This window comes from Mauremys mutica, chromosome 4 (assembly GCF_020497125.1).
Source record: "Mauremys mutica isolate MM-2020 ecotype Southern chromosome 4, ASM2049712v1, whole genome shotgun sequence".
NCBI lineage: Eukaryota > Metazoa > Chordata > Testudines > Geoemydidae > Mauremys > Mauremys mutica.
The window spans coordinates 71,036,777-71,055,107 of NC_059075.1; the positions used below are offsets into that span (position 1 = coordinate 71,036,777).

Sequence of the window (18,331 nt, forward strand, 5' to 3'; positions counted from 1 at the left end):
CCTACCTACCACCTGAGCTGGAACAAGAGCTGTGTTTCCTACCAGGGGAAAGATTTGTGCCCAGGCCTGGAAGGTGTCCAGTCTGAGGAAAAAACTTACTGAAGCATCTCTGAGGGTGAGATTATCTGTATTCAGTTATCTTAGACATAGATTTGCGCATTTTATTTTATTTTGCTTGGTGACTTACTTTGTTCTGTCTGTTACTACTTGGAACCACTTAAATCCTACTTTCTGTATTTAATAAAATCACTTTTTACTTATTAATTAACTCAGAGTATGTATTAATACCTGGGGGAGCAAACAACTGTGCATCTCTCTCTATCAGTGTTATAGAGGGCAAACAATTTATGAGTTTACCCCTGCATAAGCTTTTGTAAATGTGCGGGACTCACCCTTGCAGCGCCTCCTGCTGGTCGTCTCCAGGAATTAGCTCTGTGACCCAGGAGTGCCCTCTGTCAGCCAGTGATCCACTATCGCTGCTGGGCCCCGTGTCTGAAGACTTTTTTCCCCCCAATAGAAAAGCAGGATGTCCAGAGTTTGAAATGAATTACAAGTACTTTTGATCAAGTTTTTCAAAGCCTGACAAAATCATGCTTCAATCAGATGGCCATCTAAATTCATGCATTTAAGAATTAGCTCAGACCATAGATAAGTAGCCACCTGGGGAAAGTATTTGGTGAAGACCTTGGGCACCATATAGAAACAGATGGCATAGGAGATTGTCAATAAATCCACCTCATCCAGGGATTATAAGGACCAGGTAAAGTGGGCTGGATTAAATTCACCCAATGAGCCTAATGAGTTTGATAGGGAAAGTTCCTAGAAGGACCAGATCTCATATTTACTGTTCTACAAGCTGTCCAGGTAAGTCTCAAAGCCGGAAGACACCAAGGTCAACTGGAACAGTCCCTAGAACCAAGGAAGTCTTCCTCTGATCAGATAACCAGCAGCCCTGGCACAATAAGATTTTTCCTCCTGAGGACAGTCAAATTGAGTCCAGGGAATCAGTAGCACCAGAAGAGCTTGCAACAACATTGGCACCAGGGAAGAAGTAGCCTCCTTGTCTGCTTAGGAGAGACTGACGGGCAAGACAGGGTTGCAGATTAGTTTCTTCTTAACATTGGGGAAGACAGAATTGACATCTCTGAAGTCCCTCTGCGCTTCCTGGACCTATACTTCCATGACTACCTTTTCTAGCTAAAGGAGGAATGGATCATTGGCACAGAAAATGCCTTGAAGATTATTGTTCTTGCCTTTATGCTTGAGGGCAGAGAAGTGTGGAACCCAGGCCTACTAGAAACATTGACTTGACTGCACCATTATTTCTGATGGAGGTACAACATCCCAGTTAGAAGAAGTGGTTCATCAAACCCTTAGAACCAGAACTACTCCAGGGGCTGAAAAGCTAACAATGTTGTTAGCAACAATTTCAGAAGCACTAGCTAACTTAAGTGGAGGTGGCATAAACCAGTGCTGAACCATGGCATCAACAGTCCCATAGATCCCTTGCAGCAGATACACAGGATGGTGCTATTCCCAGCACTGACTCCTTCATTCTGCATCCAGAGGATTTAGTTGCCTCAGATGAATCTAAGGAGTTGGCTTTCAGTGATTTTTTTAGAAAGAAGACCTAGAGTTGTTCTTCCTGAGCCTGGGGCGTGAAGGAATTGACACAATGACAACTGGCTGCACAAATAACCCTTGCTTAGCCAGACAAGAAAATGAGCATGTCTTTCAGGTTTGTCATAATTCCTGCCACCATGCCACAGTGCACACAGTGAGAAAAAAAAATGTACTAAATGCAGAAAAAAAGTTTGAAACTATGTTTTAGACTCAGACTCATAGACTTTAAGGTCAGAAGGGACCATTATGATCATCTAGTCTGACCTCCTGCACAATGCAGGCCACACAATCTCACCCATCCACTTCTATAACAAACCCCTAACCTATGTCTGAGTTACTGAAGTCCTCAAATTGTGGTTTGAAGATCTCAAGCTGCAGAGAATCATCCAGCAAGTGACCCATGCCCCATGCTGCAGAGGAAGGTGAAAAACCTCCAGGGCCTCTGCCAATCTGCCCTGGAGGAAAATTCCTTGTTGTGAAAAAACAGTCAGAAATAAGCAATGCTAACACTAAAACTACAACTCTATAAAATAAAACTAGATTAGAAAAAAAGTCTTGACCAGGAAAGGTAGTTTTCTGCATCTATAGCTAATTGTGGAAATGAGAGGACACTGTCAGATTTTAATGCCTTTAAGAAAAAAAATCCTTACTATGTTACTAATACCACTTTAGCTTTTTCAAACTGAATTTTAGAATCTAGTTTATTTTTCTATTGAACCTGGAAATAGGTATGAGGTCAGTCAATTTAAAGCCAAGTTTATTTCAGATGTTCATGTACTACCATAATTCCACAGGCGAACATTTATTAATTTTAAACAAAACGGCTTCAACTGTAATTTTAAAATTTCAATTAAAAATATTTATATTGCTTTTCTGGCCTATATTTGACTTGACAGCAGGGTTTTAAGGTTTCAGTTGGTACTAACTTTGCCTCCTTACCTCAACTGCAAACATCCATTGCAAGATGGATTTTCATTATATGATCTCACAACAGAATATATGCACTGATTCAAAATATTACACAAATGTATTTGATTAGAATACAATTAAAAATATATTGGGAAAAATGGACCCCTGAGGCGCTTTCATTAGATGATGAAAATTATCCAATTTACTGTGGAATTTGCTTTATGATCAGAGGGGGGGAAAAAAGACTATAGTCAGAAACCCAGGGGAAAAGCTAATCTTTAAAGACTCTGATGTCAGAGACAAGGAATGAATTTTTACTGCTACAAGGCAAGATTCAATGTGAAAATTAAGGAACACACACTGACAAAGGCTACGTGATAAGATTTTTTTTTAACTGATGCCTCAGTGGTATCTCCTGCAAAATGGATACCATATCCAGACAAGGGTACACTCAAGATCCTTAAGGATTTAAAATAATATAAAGAACTTTTGTGTCCATCATATCTCCAAATTGCAACTGCTATTCATGTAATGTAATCCAATGGGTATCTCAAAATGAGGTATGTGCAGCAACACTGATCAAGGAGTAAATGCTGACTGTGAAAGATATGACAAACACAGGCATATCTTGAGACTATTACATTAACTTTATGAATATTATCTGTATGTTTGAGCCAGCCCTTGAAAGCATGAAAAGCTTCAACGACTATTATATCAAGATGGGCCAGATAATAGGTACCCATAAAATATTCATAGACATTTGTATCAATAAGTTTTTTATGTGTTTGTGTTTCTGGCTCAGTGGGTGAGGTCCCTATTGAATCTGGAATCATTAGGAGACAATTAATGCAAAGTCCCAAGGCTGATTATGCAGATGGCCAGCCTTTGAAGACTTATCCCCCGGAGAACAAGGGTAACAACTGGTTTTACCTCTTTCAGGAAGCCTGGAAACAAAGATGGGGATTTGGGGTTTAAAAGTTGAGCTTGAACTGACTGAAGGGGGTGCTTCTTTGGCTACAATCTAACACAACCTGATAACCAAGAGAGGCAAATCCTTAGACAGTAGTATGAAAGACTCTGAAACCTATTAGCAAGTCCCTTAAGGATTGACGAGGGGGGTCTCTGGTAAACTTAAATATGTGTTTAGATCCTTTTATTGTTTTATATGTTCTCTCTGTATACTTTTGTCCTTAAAAACATTTACTCTGCTTTGGAAGAGCTGCTTGGTTACAACTAACCACTGGCATACATAGCCTTTGGAGAGAACACAAAGTGCGGGGGCTGGACTTGAGTCAGACTTGCTAGGACAAACGCTGTGAAGTGCAAGGCGGTTGCAAGACTAAACCCCTGGTCAAGAGGGGCCTGAATCCCTGCACAGAGAGGTGACAGCTAGAGGCCTGAGATCTGAGGGGGCATTCCTTCAGGAGACCATGGAACAGTTCAAACATTGATACCCCAAAACTGTGGAAACGATAATTGACAGATCATACTGGAAATTGAAGAGTTGCCTCTCCTTATGTTTCCAGCTGTGCAGTCAAAATTAATGAAGTTAACAATAATTCAGGGATTTCTTCATATTACTTTCTTGGACTTCACACACCAAGTCACAAATGGCAAATATTTCCCGCTCCCAAAAGAATGATACAACAAGGTACTGGAGCATTCCAGAGGGAGCTCACAAGAGAGCTCTCTCTCTAAATATACACATACCCACACTTTACTCCCCCTTTTCCCCCACCTACCCAGTCCCTTCTTCCCTCTACATCCTATGGCCTCTATTGAAAAGAAAGCTCAGCAAAAACTTTATAGCTTTACATCAGAGTTGCTTGAGTGTAAAACCACCAAATGCAATCTTTGAAAAACAAGGAAACGTCCAGTGAAGTACACCTTATTTAAGACACCTAGATGGGGGGGAGGGATAGTTCAGTGGTTTGAGCATTGGCCTGCTAAACCCAGGGTTGTGAGTTCAATCCTTGAGGGGGCCACTTAGGGATCGGGGGCAAAAATTGGTCCTGCTAGTGAAGGCAGGGGGCTGGACTCGATGACCTTTCGAGGTCCCTTCCAGTTCTAGGAGATTGGTATATCTCCAATTATTACCTTTATTACCTTTTATACACACATATCTCATTAACTAGGTGTAATGATAGACTACATACCTTCATCTCCTTTTCACTTTTAACAGAAAAAGGAAAAACAAAACAGTCTACATGACGCTCAAAAGTTTTATTTTCACCTGACAAATGACCGACCTACCATATCTCCTCCTTGGTAGCTGCCAAAGTCTCCTCCTTTCTTAGTGAGGAACATTTCCAAATCCCTTTTCAACAGCAGAAACCTTTCTAGGCTTTAACAAAAAAACAAACAAACAAAAAAGGACAAAATGTCCAGTCTACTACCCAGCTGCCAAAACTTCACATCTCCCAACCTATGAATAAAAACACTTAACATAACTAAGCTGCAGAAAATGCCCAAGAACCTAGTTGCATAAATCCTTTGAAAACAGATTGACCCAGTACCCAACTGTGAAATCTTCCCTGGAGCCCTTTATTGGAGACACAAGAGACCTGTGACAGATTTGGTAGCACATGATACTTCATATCTCAAAGAAGATAAAGACACTTATGAAGACTTCCTGTACATCCTTGTAAATTATTTTGGTTATTACAAAATGTTTTTAAACTAATGAGAAAAACTAAGAAAAGTTTTTAGGTTCAAAATAACTGTACTGTAAAATAATGGATAGAATATTGTTAAAAGCAAATTTGTAATTGAAAACAAATTTTATCTATATTTAAGCCATCATTTTAAAGGTTTAACTTGATCTTGAATGTTTTAAGACCTGTTAAAAAAAAATCAGCATAGGATATGCAGTAACATTTAATGAAGCAGAAAAACACTGAAAAGTATCTGCTATTATCATTCATTAGAAGTACACTACCTTTACTATAATTCGCCCATTGAGTGGCAACTAATATTGCAGGAAAAGAAGCTCAAATAATGATTTACATACTGCTACATGTGGAGAACAAAAAAAGTAGTTAGTGGCACAAATTTAATTTAGACACTATTAAAGAGAAGACAGAACATTTACATAAAAATTATGGTAGGACCCCATTCAGGATCTGCTTGGATTCATCATCCAGGAAACCACATACCTCAAACTGAAAGCTACTATACATTAGAGCAATAAACCAGGTTGGATAAAAAACAATGATTTTTACAAAAAAAATTAAAAATCGGATTTTTTTATTTAAATCAGATATTTTTTGATAAAATGCTTTGAGGAAAAAACCTAAAGATAGTTTTAATTAAGATACATTAGAGCTCAAAGTTATCTCATCATGGAATAGGGATTATAAATTCTAATTCAATAGCATGAGACAATATATTCATGTAATGTTTAAGAAAAGTTTTGTAAATGAGTTCCAATAGTTTATGGATTAGGGACCCAATTTTATGAGGTTCTAGGGGCTTCTGTAGAGATTATTTAGGTTAATCTTTCTATCTACCCAATGGGAGACTCAGTGCTCAGTCTAGAACAGAGGTAAGCAACCTATGGCACGGGTGCCAAAGGTGGCATGCGAGCTGATTTTCAGTGGCACTCACACTGCCCGGGGCCTGACCACCAATCCAGGGGGCTCTGCATTTTAATTTAATTTTAAATGAAGCTTCTTAAACATTGTAAAAACCTTATTTACTTTACATACAATAGTTTAGTTATATATTATAGACTTATAGAAAGAGACCTTCTAAAAACATTAAAATGTATTACTGGCACGCAGAACCTTAAATTAGAGTGAATAAACGAAAACTCGGCACACCACTTCCGAAAGGTTGCCGACCCCTGGTCTAGAAGATACCAGAGATCCTTAGTTTTGTAGTTCTCAGAGATAACATGCTTCTTAACAGCAAAAATGTTTTAAACAAAAGCAAAACACTATCTGAGGCATGTGTTCCATTCATATTACCTTCTGTGTAAATGCAGTACAAACATTTAACCAGTGCATCACCATCTTCAGAATTCTGATTACTGGCCTCAGAGTTGTTACCTCAAATGGGAGTTACAGATGTTTAAGTCAACGTTCTTGTGATCACTACCTTTTGGGATCAGTTCACACTGAGGTTTGATCTTGTAAACTCAGCACTTTCATGAGCAAATCTCCTTTGAACAGCCCTTAGAAAATCAAAATCTCCAGTTCCATAACACAGTAACCAAAGTATTGATAGTTATGTATTTCCAAGTACAAGCACAATTTTTTCTACATAGCTGCTTAATGCTCCTGAATATTTAAATGCAAAATGAAACTAATCCAGCTAGTAGATCACTGAATGGATGGTAAGGATGTCACAAATGGAAGATTCTATGGCCCCAATCCTGCAAAGATTTACATACATGTTCACTCACGAATGTGAGTTATCCCACTATTTTCACTAGAGGCTACTTAGGGTTTAAAGTTAAACACCTGCGTAAATCATTGCAAGATCAAGTAAAAACAGCAACCAGAAGGAGAAAGGGAGGCCCTGAGCCAGCAATAGACAAAAAGAAATAAGAAACATTAAATAATGGACTCTAAATATTTTGAGGAAATCACCAGCTGAAAAATCACAAATAAGATTTTTAAAGTCCATTTAATTTTTTTTTTAAAAAGAGTATGGTATCATGCTTTGGTTTATGATAGTGATTAAATAACCACTTTGAAAACCAGTTCCAGGCTATAAATAGTGTTAATTACCCATATGCTCACTGGACTAGCAAAATTCCTTTGTAAAGAGAAATCTTGCCTCACCAATCTATTAGAATTCTATGAGGGGGTCAACAAGCATGTTATCAAAGGGGGATCCAGTGGATATAGGGTACCTGAACTTTCAGACCCTACATCAAAAACTCTTGCACAAACTAAGCAGTCATGGGATAAGAGGGAAGGCCCTCCCATGGATCAGTAACTGGGTAAAAGATGGGAAACAAGAGGTAAGAATAAATGGTCATTTTTCACAATGGAAAGAGGTATATAGCAGTGTCCCCCAAGGATCTGTACTGGGATCTGTGCTGTTAAATATATTCATAATTGATCTGGAAAAAGGGGTAAACAGTGAGGTGGCAAAATTTGCAGACTGCTGATTAATATATGTTGCCTAGCATATAAATATGTATCATATTAATATGTATTATCCACACTACACACACACACGTATATTTTCGTATGCATTAAGCCAGCAGTCCCCAAACTTTCGAGGGTTGTGCCTCCCCATCCCCCTGCCTGTGCCCCAGGAGCTGGGGCCAGGAGCGGAGCCATGACTCCAGGGTGGGGGACGGGACATGGACAGGGGTAAGGGGGCCGAGGCGGTGGCTGCAGCTGGGAGTGGATCTGGGAGCAGGGCCACAGCCAGGGGCCAAAGCTAGGGGCGGGGGCAGAATTGAAGTTGCAGCTGGGCTGCAGTGGGGGCGGGCCCACAGCCAGGTGTGGCTCTGCTTCTGGACTTGCCCCCAGCCTTGGCCCCAGGGTGGGAATGGAGCAACAGCCTGCTGAGCAGCGCCGGCCCACAACATTTTGGCACCTGAGGCGGGGAGCTCAAATGACGCGCCCATACCTGCTCACTTGAGCCAAAACTTTGAAAGGTCTCAATTCTGCCTTCTTCCTGTTCTACTCCTCTCATGGTACTGCTCTGTTACCTACCCCAATAAAGGAGAACTGACAACTTAAAATGCCTTTTTCAAAAATTTAAAGTAACACTTAACTTTCAAACACCTGAACAGCAAATGTAACTTTTCTTGTTTGCATAGTAAACACTGGCATTTTTATCTGTTTGAATGATCAAAGTGGTGCTTTCCGTGCCTTCTTGGTTGCAAAGATTTGAACTGCTTCCTGCTGAAAGTCCACAGTCTGGGCCAGCTCATGCTCTATTGAGATGGTTGCAAGGTCGACCAGCCTCTCCTGTGTCATTGTGGAGCATGAATGTATTTTTATTAACTTCAGCTTGGAGAAGCTGCGTTCTCCACTGGCAACTGTTACAGGAAGTGTTAGAAGTATGCGCAAAGTAACAAAAGCATTTGGAAAGAGAGTGGTCATCTTATTTGTGCACATATATTCCAGCCTTTGGAGTTGGATCCTGCTGAAATGCATCTTGAAAGGGCTTTCAGTTCATTACCGAAATCACTCATATCAATATCGCACATGTCATCGTGTGTCAACATTGTCTCTAGTGCCCTGCATTGCTGGTGTAGGTCTTCAAGTATAGTGAGAAGTTTTGGAATATACAACATCCCAAATATACTGCTGTGTTCTTTGAGCTGCATGAAACATTCTTCAACTGACTGTATTGCACAATCTAGCACCTGGTTAAAGAACTCAACTATGAATTGTTGTTTGGGGTCTCTTATGGGATTATCCTGTGCCTTGTAATCAAAATGTCTTCTTCGGTGACTCCTGTATTTTTGAATGGGTGGGAAAATAGCTTCAGTGTGAAGTTCCTCTGAAAACTTCTGTGCACTCTTCGGCACGTTTTGAAATCCCTCATCTGACTGGTAAGACTTTGCTTTGTCCAGTTGTTCCATTGCTCCAGATATATCAAGGTCAACACCTAGGAGTCTCTTGCTTACAACGAGTATGTCATGCCACGACACTAAGCCACACAGAAATTTGAAGTTATGTATGTTTCTGGGGATTCCATTTCCCTCTGCTACTGTTCTCCCACGAACAGTTCCTGTCATAGCATTAACCTCCATAATGGCAACTATGGCATAATCTATCTTCCCAATCTGGTGTTTGATAGGCTTTATCACCTCCACTCAACTTTCCCATCGTGGGGCACTCAGTGGTTTCAGTGTCAGAGAGGATGTTCCCAGATGTTGCTTCAAAATTTGCCATTAGTTGATGCAGAGCAAAATATTTAGATGCTTTGAATTACACCTCTACCCCGATATAACGCGGTCCTCGGGAGCCAAAAAAAAATCTCACCATGTTATAGGTGAGGACACGTTATATCAGGGTAGGGAGAGGAACCGCTCCCCGCCCCAGCTCACCTCTGCTCTGCCTCCGCCTCCTCCCTGAACAGCTGATTGGCGCAGCAAGTCTGGGAGGGAGAAGAAGTGGAGCTGCAGCATGCTCGCGGGAAGAGGTGGAGTGGAGGTGAACCCTGGGGAGGGCCGCAGCAGGTAATGGGTGGGCGCAGAGGAACCACTTGTGGTAACATGAATTCGGATATAACTAGGTAAAGCAGCCCTATCCCCCAGAGCACTGCTTTACCACGTTATATCCGAATTCGCGTTATATTGGATCGCATTATATCAGGGTAGAGGTGTACATTAAAAAATTCAGCAGCCTCACTAGAAGCTGATGCTGCATCACTGATCATCAAGTTCAATGAATAAGAACTGCATGGGACAAAAACAAACAAAAAAACTCAAGGGTTTAACTCTCGGATCCGTGTCTGCACTCCTCTGTTCTTTCCTCTCATGTTGGCACCATTATCGTAGCCCTGACCTCTCATGTCAGCTATCGTAATTCCCATATCTTCCAGCTTTTTAAGAAGCACAATTCTCAGACCAGCTCCTGTAGTATCATCAATGACCATGACAAATTCTAGAAAATGCTCTCTGACCATTACCACTGCAGGGACATTTTCACTAGGCTCAGTTGTTGTTACAAAACGCACCATTAAAGTCATTTGTACCATATGGCCAATGTCAGGTGTGCAGTCCAGAATAACAGAGTAATATCTTGCTGACTTCAGATCTGCCACAATCTTCTGTTTGACTTTTGTTGCCAGTAACTGTATGATCTCATTTTGAATGGTTTTTCCAAGGTAGTGGTGTGTGTACGTTTCTTGGGTGGTGACTCTTCCTAGATGCTCCTGGAGTACAGCATCAAACTCAGCCATCAGCTCCACAATTTTAAGGAATTGTTTGGCACATACAGCTGATCTGAAGTGCGACGCAGTGCTAGGTTTTGGGTAGCAAGCATTCTCACAATGGCAATGAGCCTTTTCAGAACATTTTGCCAGTAAAGAGACTCTGATGCAATTTTCTCTTGATGCTGATCATCTACGGTGGCCTTTAACCTTAGTCTCATCTCAAGCTCTTTGCACCTATGGAATGCTCTCTGGTGATTAGCTGCCTCCTCGTGGCATGCCAGATTTCTAGCCAGATTTTTCCAGTCCTTTGTTCCTGTGGAAACTTCTATTTTCATTGTCTTTGGGGAACATGAAGTTTTTCACTTGCTGCGACTCATGCAGTACAAGGAAGTCCCTCAGGCTACTGCTCAAGTGCGTCCACAGTCCTGGATCATCTAGACTTAAGGAACTAAACTCAGCAGCAGCTGTTTCTTGCACCTCCACCACTCTCTTCTCTGATCTACACTTTTCTTCAGGAATGTGCATGGTTACACATTCAGCTTGGAAAAGAGAAGACTAAGGGGGGACATGATAGAGGTATATAAAATCATGAGTGATGTTGAGAAAGTGGATAAGGAAAAGTTATTTACTTATTCCCATAATACAAGAACTAGGGGTCACCAAATGAAATTAATAGGCAGCAGGTTTAAAACAAATAAAAGGAAGTTCTTCTTCACGCAGCGCACAGTCAACTTGTGGAACTCCTTACCTGAGGAGGTTGTGAAGGCTAGGACTATAACAATGTTTAAAAGGGGACTGGATAAATTCATGGTGGCTAAGTCCATAAATGGCTATTAGCTAGGATGGGTAAGAATGGTGTCCCTAGCCTCTGTTCGTCAGAGGATGGAGATGGATGGCAGGAGAGAGATCACTTGATCATTGCCTGTTAGATTCACTCCCTCTGGGGCACCTGGCATTGGCCACTGTCGGTAGACAGATACTGGGCTAGATGGACCTTTGGTCTGACCCGGTACGGCCTCTCTTATGTTCTTATGTACATCCATTTGAGATGGAGATATGGATGCTGCAATAGCTGCCAGGTCACCTGCACTCTGACTAACTGGAAGATCAGGCATCTCCTCACCATTCACGTCTCACTGGGGCTGGAAGGGTCACTGTGAACATTTGTGTCTATATATCTCAGGAGAGCTCCTTCCTGCTTAGATAGAAAAGCTTCCTTTGCTTTCTTTCTTTTTCTGAATGCTGTCCCAGAGGGGCATTTTCTTCTTTCACTCATGACTGCTGTTCTGTGCCAGCTATAGTGGCTCTCAACACTCAATTGAAGGGGACAAATGACCAGGCTGGTAGCAGGGCCTGAGTGAGGGAAGATATCAGCATCTTAAGGGTCTAACTGGCTCCTGCTACTTCAGTTGACTGCCTGTTCTCCTCAAGTGGATTCAGGGAAGCAGTAGGAAACAGGAAGCTCCCTGAGAAGCTGGTGTTAATCAGTCCAGGCTCCTGGGGGTGCTAGAGAGGTACATAAGAGGCTCCTCCTCCTCTCTCTCCCTGCAGCTCCTGCTGCTTTCTGTTATTTCCTCTCACCTTTTCTCCTGCTTGCCTGTTATGTCTCGTGCCGTCCTTCCTCCAGTACAGCACTCCTTCATCTCTGTGCATCTAGAGCAGAGAGAATACATATGCACCAGCAGGAAGACACAATTTTCTACACTCTGGGTCCTAGTGGTGACCCCGAGAGTCTGGCACCTGAGGCAGCCGCCTCAGTTCACCTCATGGTAAGGCCAGCCCTGCTGCTGAGGCTGGGGGAGGGCTCGGAGTGGAGCCATGCCGGGGATGTGGCTGGGGGCGGGACTGCAGCAGAGCTTAGGGAGGAGCGGGGAGGGGCTGGGTGGTGCTCCCTCCCTGCCCCCATGGGGGTTGGCACCAGTCCCACCATGCACGCTCCCCCCCCCGCCAGATGTTCCTCCACACACCCCTAAAGTGGCATACCCCACCCTTTGGGGACCTCTACATTAAGCACAAATATTGTAACAGTGATATAGCCTAAACTGGCCTATACCCTAAACCTGTTCACTTATGCTAAATACCCCATAACACCTTGTATTTGCTGAAGTAAGCATTTGGCACAAGCAGATAGGAAACTTGTCAAAATCAAGATACATACATACATTGTCTTAGTACAATCTAGGGAAATATCTTCAAAGATCAGTACCTGGAATGCTAGCATCCAAAACAAAGATAAGGAAGGAACAGAACAAGTTAGGGAACTGGAACAAACTCATGGGTTGGATTTTAGTGACATGTAAAAAATACCTAACTTGTAAAACCATAAAAATAATACCAGCCAAAATGTGTAATTTGGGGAGCAAACCTTCTGCGTAAAGTGAATATAACATCACTGCATGGGACTGCTCTTCAGAGATTAGTACCATATAGAACCTTTCTCTTGTACCATATTAACAAACCTCGCTGACATTGGTTATTTGGTCTCTTCAGTATATTTAATCATGAAACAAAGAACCAAAGTGTGGTCTATCAACTGACTATATAAATTATCAACCAGATTATACTAAATTGCTCAAGCCAGTTAAGTCCAAAGCCGACTGCCAAGAGTTACAAAGGGATCTCACAAAACTGAGTGACTGAGCAACAAAATGGCAGATAAAATTCAGTATTTGAGAGTGTAATGTACATTCGAGAAAATAATCCCACATAAAATGATGGGTTCCAAATTAGTTGTTACCATTAAAGAAAGATCTTGCAGTCAGTGTGGATAGTTCTCAGAAAACATCCACTCAATGTGCAGCAGCAGTCAAAAAAAGCTAACAATGTTAGGAACCATTAGGAAAGGGATAGATAATAAAATAGAAAATATCTTAATGCTACTATATAAAAGCATGGTATGGTATCCAAGCTACACCTTGGATGCTGAGTGCAGTTCGAGTCACCCCATCTCAAAAAATATTAGAATTGGAAAAGGTACAGAGAACAGCAACAAAAATGATTAAGGGTATGGAACAGCTTCCATATGAAAAGAGATTAAAAAGACTAGGACTGTTCATCTTAGAGAACAGACAACTAAAGGCGGGGCGGGAGATATGATAGAGATTGATAAAAATCATGAATGACGTGGAGTACATGAATAGCCAAGTGTTATCTACCACTTCACACAACACAAGAAGCAGGGTTCGCCCAATGAAATTAATAGGCAGCAGGTGTAAAATAATCATAAGGAAGTACTTCTTCACACAACACTGTCAACCTGTGGAATTTGTTGCCAAGGGATGTTGTGAAGGCCAAAAGCTCAAGTGGTTTAAAAAAAAGAATTAGATAAATTCCTGGAGGATAGGTCCATCAATGGCTATTAGCCAAGAAGGTCGGGGATGAAACTCCCTGCTCCGGTTGTCCTTAAACCTCAGAGTGCCAGAAGCTCTGATTGGATGATGGGGGATGTATCACTTGATAATTGCCCTGTTCTGTTCATTCCCCCGGAAGCATCTGGCACTGGCCACTGTTAGAAGACAGGATACTGAGCTAGATAGACCATTGGCCTGACCTAGTATAAACGTTTGTATGTAATCATAGCACAGGATATTTTAAGACCATTTTACAATATATATTTATTGTACAACCTATTTATTTCACCCAGGAGATATTTGTGACAGATCCAGTGGAGTCACAGTGCTTTTAATAAATAATACACAATCTATGAATTGTCTGAAGTCTGAAAAATGTATCTAGCTTAACATCACACTCTCTCAGATACAAAAGAGCTAATTATGCTGATTCTTCTTTATATTGCTACTGAAAGCTGAAAAGGTTTTACAGATCTTAGCACACAAAGAACCTGGATTTTTAAGCATACACAGTCTGTTCCACAAGATAAAGCATTGTTTTCCATACCAACACAAAAGGTGGAGCTAGCAAAGATCTTTCAGATTACCATTCCCCAATCCTAGCACTAAGTAGAATCTTCCGCTAGATTCCACTGAGAATTCATCTAAATTAGCTTTGAACATCTCAGAAAATTGTTGACAACGAGCTCAAGAGCCCAGTCATCCACAACTGCTCTATTTTTTTTTACTATTCCGTATCTAACCTGATTTTTATTTTCACTTTTGTCCCTTAGCAAGAGAATACAGTCCATTCAACTCCCTTTAATTACTGTTCAAATATTTGTACAGTTTTATTATATCCTTTATTAATCTCCTTATTCCATGGCTATCCAAATTGAGTTCCCTCAGCTGTCTTCGTAAATTTGCTTCCCTAGTTGCTGTATCATTTTAGGTACCCTTGTGTAATATTATCACTTCCCTACCTTTTTTATAATGAAATAGCTAAAATTATGTGCAGTGATCCACATGCACTCTTAATTACAGCAAAATCACTCCTTCTGCTCTCTTATAAAAAAAAATCCCTTCTATGTGTATACCACGAGGGCATGTTTCATTTGTAATCATGCTGTATTGTGAATTGATATCCAGTTTTTTATCCACTAAAACATTCAGGTATTTGCTTTATAATTGTTTCCATAGTAGTCTCATTTCATATCTCTGCTTATTATTATTTCTTGCTAGGTGTATTGTCTTCTATTTTTGATATCATATCTCAATTACATCTACCCATCTTGCTAAATTTACAAAATTGTTCTACAATTTTTATTATTTCTCGGTGGGCTTCGTTATCCTTTTGAGTTTGGTTTGAAATGTGAATTTACTCAATACAAACTGTCCTTCAGATTAATGAATATACAGAAAATCATAGATCTGTACTGTGATCCCCAGCAGGACCCCTGCAAACTACTCCCCAATTTAAAACTGGTCCATTAACTATTGACAGGCTGTGTTATTTAGCACTAGATTGTACTTATACAATATACACTGAGTATAGAATGACGTGTATTTGTACCTCTCCATGATTGAACCTGGGAAGAAACTATGAATTTGGGACTTATCCTATGCAGCATGCAGAACTCTACTCAAATCACACTAGGAAAATGGTTTAGTATTGGCTCAGAAGAAGGGCTAATTATTCTATTGCCATCACTGTTTCCTGTAGTACTTGGAGATCTCCCACCCTGCTAAAGACCTAATCAGACCTGATTCAGTGGGTAAGATCTGATGGGATCACAGCCAAGCTGGTATGGTTGCAAGATGGTACTACTCCAACATAAAATGTAGACAAATCCAAAAGTTTGTATTAAAGTTAAGCTATTTCCTGATTAGCAATGTTCTTTCCTTAAAACAAAAATAATAGTAATTTAGTGCTGGTGAAAGATGACAAACTGAAGTTGTCTGTTTATCCACTGAACAGACAGTAGTATGGACAGCAACAGGCAATTTGTTTCTGTACTTCCTAACCAACGTGCATCACCTCTGCACAAAAAGGGAAACACCTTCTTGGGGCAAGAGGATAGTTCAGTCTCCGTAACTTTAACCTCTGCAAAGAATACCAACAAAAAGGTGGTGATCATGATGTAAACATTTTTAACCAGATTCTAAGATCACACTGAGTCATCAGAAATTAACACATTGTTCCACTCTGGGCTAATTTCAAATCCCTGATTTAAAATGAACGGTTCCATAATCCCAATACAAATCCTCAACTATCCAATACACCAAGCTTGTTTCCTTTTTTGTGTTTATTGTTATGATGAAAGTTGAGTGAAACCTGGTTGAAGCTGGTAAGTGTGATAGCTGTCCTTCATTCTGGATAGAGGCAAGAACTCGCTAAGCTCTTTTCTGGAGTAAGATAGCCAAAACAATTGGAGCCACCATCTGAAACATAGGCCCGTCGGAAGATGTGCTAAGTGAGAGGAAGGGTTTTCCTGGGGGCTGAATGCAAATAGGGGTTGGTGTGATTTGGTGGAGCTGTGTATGTGTGTCTGTGGAGACAATGAGCCATGAACAGCCTGCAAGAGAAGCACTGGTAATGTAGCCCTAAGACAAAGCCAAGAGAGCTTTATGGGCAGTGTGCTGACTAGAAAGGCTTGGACTTGTGAGCAAAGAAACTGCCTCCTGTTTGATTCATGCTGTGTTCAAGGAAACGGGACTTTAAGTACATTCTTTGTGAATTTTCAGGATTGGATCAAATAAGTTTGTAACTCCATCACATCATAATTTCTCTTCCTAATGGAAGCAACCTGCAAGTCCGTGAACATTGACTAATCACTCAGAGCAAAAGGGGTAACACCATGTATAGCTTATTAATATGTCTAATACTTAACTGTTACTGACATCAGACTCTTTGTTCTTTTTAAATAAAAACTTACCAAGTCTTCTTTTCTCTCTCCTGCTAATGTTCAAGACTCAAATGACATTCAAGCATTTTTAATTAATGAACAACATTTCAAAGACCGTTGTTAGCTCTTTTAAAAACAGGTAAAGAAAGCATATTTCCTCTTCTATTTCTTTTTTGACACTTACATATATTTCTTTACTGCTCTGTGTGTGCTGTTAATTTGGGCTATGTTCAGTGATCTATAAAGTAAGATCATATACTGACTGATACATATATTTTATACTCTCTCCTCACCTATAATTGAGGCATAGCCCAAAATAAACACACACATTGATCAAACACTATGAACTGTGGCTACAGGTATCATATCAGACTGCATGACTAAAGAATTTCCAGGTTCCCATCTTTGCCCAGTATGCACAGGGCATAGCTTTATTTGCAACTCCCTGATCCTGGTGCTGGTTCTACACTGGCCCAGTTCTTAATGAAGCTGCTCTAAACTCTGCCACCTACTTATAGACTCAGGGCTTGTATGTGCCATCTGAGAATACAAAAGCAAAGTAGCATTTCGTCCTTACCACCAACACACACCTTATTCCAGGAGTCAAGAGGCAGGATGTAGAAGGTTGCTATCCCAGCTCTACATCACCAAAAGGATTCTCTCACACTAGGACCGTCCTTAAGTAGCTGTTTAAGCCAAATGTTATAATTTGCCAAATATAATATTGTTTATGAGTTTGTAACACCTTTGTATTATGGGCTATAGATATATATGTATGTCTATATTTCAAAATTTGTAGTATGCTTCCGGGTGACACCCTCAAACAAACAGTTTGGCATCAGCACTGCCAGCCTGCTTGATGGCCCATTCAGGACCCGCAGCTATACAACTGACCCATCGAGAGAAGGCAAGGGATACACCTTTTGACTCAGCAAAGCATGCAGGGACATGCCTATGGACAGAACTCTAAGGCTTCCAGGCCATGTGCTGGACAGCTTGGGTTTGGAACAAAGGAAATCAAGCTGCATAGCAAAAGACTATGAAAGGCAGCTGCATCTTCTGCTTTTTGTATTCATTCTTGCTTCTTACTTCTGGAGTAACCTTTCTACAAACGAAGCTCTGAACAAAGGACTCAATGACCCATCCAAGCTGTGGATGTGTTCCAGAGGGACTGACTGGGGAGTTTAATCAGTGTTACCCACTAGTCTTGGGAGTATCTGCTCTCCATTTTGCAGCCTGCCCTGACCTTAGCATTTCCAGTGAGGGCACACCAGGTCACACAGTCATCATGCTGTCTGACATTATTTGGACACAGGGGGATTGAATAAGTGAGAGAAATGCATTGAAAGCTGGACTGTGTTCTCTCAGCTCTAGTAGGTTGATATGCACCCTGGCCTCCAAAGCTGCCAGAAGATGGAGTAAGGATAGAGTCACTGACTGGAACAACCCATTAGGAGCCAGTCATCGAGATATGGAAAACTTGTATGGCCCTGAAATCTCATCTGGGCCCTCACTCCTGAGAAGACCTTCGTGAAGATCCTGGGTGCTGTAGCTAGGCTGAATGGATGTACTTTGAACGGATAGTGTTATTGTCCTACCATAAAAATGAACAACCTTCTATGGGACAGATGAATATCCACAAGAATATAAACATCTTGCATGTCAAGAGCCATGAACCAAATTCCCTCCTGTAGGGAGGGGATCCTTGATGCC

At 41.0% G+C, this 18,331-nt stretch overlaps 1 protein-coding gene across 7 annotated transcripts in view; it reads right to left on the reverse strand.

Annotated features, from left to right (window-relative positions):
- Positions 1-18,331, reverse strand: part of FUT8 (fucosyltransferase 8) — a 242,849-nt gene that overhangs the window by 126,803 nt on the left and 97,715 nt on the right. Inside the window, exon 5 of one of the 7 annotated variants that reach the window (XM_045016297.1) lies at positions 11,965-12,036. The exons of the other annotated variants lie outside the window; for them this stretch is intronic. The gene's annotated coding sequence lies outside the window, so the exon portion shown is untranslated. The remainder of the gene's footprint in view (positions 1-11,964; positions 12,037-18,331) is intronic. 7 annotated transcript variants of the gene reach the window in all.